Genomic DNA, 1,401 nt, shown 5'->3' with positions numbered 1-1,401 from the left:
CCCAGGTGGACTTGTTGTGGCTGCCAATGTTGCCTGGTTGTCTCTGATTCATGGTACCTTTGCATGCAACAGCCTGGGCCGTCTTCATGTTCACTGGCATGTTTGAGTCCACTGTTGTGTCAATCTGTCTCATTGACGGTCTCTCTCATTTTTATTGGCCTTCCACTTTACCAAACAGCAACTGGAGATTGATTTGCTAGCCTTGAATTCTGCGGTCATGTTCCTGCAGGCAGGCAACTTCATCTGGACCTTACCTTTATCTTTTCTACAAAGGGAAACAATGTAGAGAGATATTACTTATTAGTCTGATTGCATGATTTTTCAGATGGGATGTCTCCACTGGGATCATCCAGCTGGCTGGCTGATGATGGAGCTAGAGTTATGTCTTCTTTCCTGTGCTTTAGTGCTTTCTTTCTAGCACACTCCCAACTTTAAATGTTTTAAATCCTAACCCATTTTTAACAGTTTTATTGACACTTCTTCCACATGTCATACAATTTAATAGCTCAATCAAATCAAGAAGAGTTGTACAATCATTACCACAATCAATTTTAGAACATTTTCTTCTTCCTTGTGCTCATTATTATTAGTGTAATTATTATATTTTTAAACTGCCAAACCTATTTTTTGCTTATCTATTTGGGTTGCAGAAACCCTGAAAGGAGACAGCATCACACAGTGAAAAAAAATGCATGAGCTTTGAAACCAGCGAGATCTAGGTTTGGATCTAGGCCTCTCTTCAGGTCTGCGCCCTTCAAGTAGTTACGTACTTCTCAGCCTCAATTCTATCATCTGTAAGAAAAGAACAAAAATATCCGCCTAAAAGGTTGCTGAACAGGTGAAGGGCCGCCAAGTTCACAAAGCATCAAAGTTATAGTGAGATAAACATTCCATCTTACAGCCCACGTCTCTCTCCCTCTTAACTGTTTGGAAGGGAGGAAACTACAGCTCAGGCATTTGTGAACAGGGTAAGGATCTGGTATGCGGTATGTAATGACTTACCATATGCACTGGAGTATAAGCCGACCCGAATATCAGCCGAGGCACCTAATTTCACCACAAAAACGGCATTAAAAATGTGCTGCAAAACTCAACTTATACACGAATGTATACAGTACCTCCTTTTCTATGTAGTTTATTTAGGAACACTTTTTTAGTTCAATCCCTCTTGTTGAATATTTTTTCAAAGTATAGTCTATGCTCCTCCTTTGGAAAGCACAACACTCTGAATATAATTTAATTTTTTAAATTTAATCATTTTATTGGGGCGCATACAACTCTTATCACAATCCATACTATATATTTTTTGGCTTCTTGTGTTTTTTTAAAATCATTTTATTATGGGCTCATACAACTCTTATCACAATCCATACATACATCAATTGTGTAAAGCACATTTGT

This window comes from Echinops telfairi, unplaced genomic scaffold (genome assembly GCF_000313985.2).
Source record: "Echinops telfairi isolate 266 unplaced genomic scaffold, ASM31398v2 ScPeMD7_1713;HRSCAF=2227, whole genome shotgun sequence".
Taxonomy (NCBI): domain Eukaryota; kingdom Metazoa; phylum Chordata; class Mammalia; order Afrosoricida; family Tenrecidae; genus Echinops; species Echinops telfairi.
Note: the sequence above shows the minus strand (reverse complement) of the source record.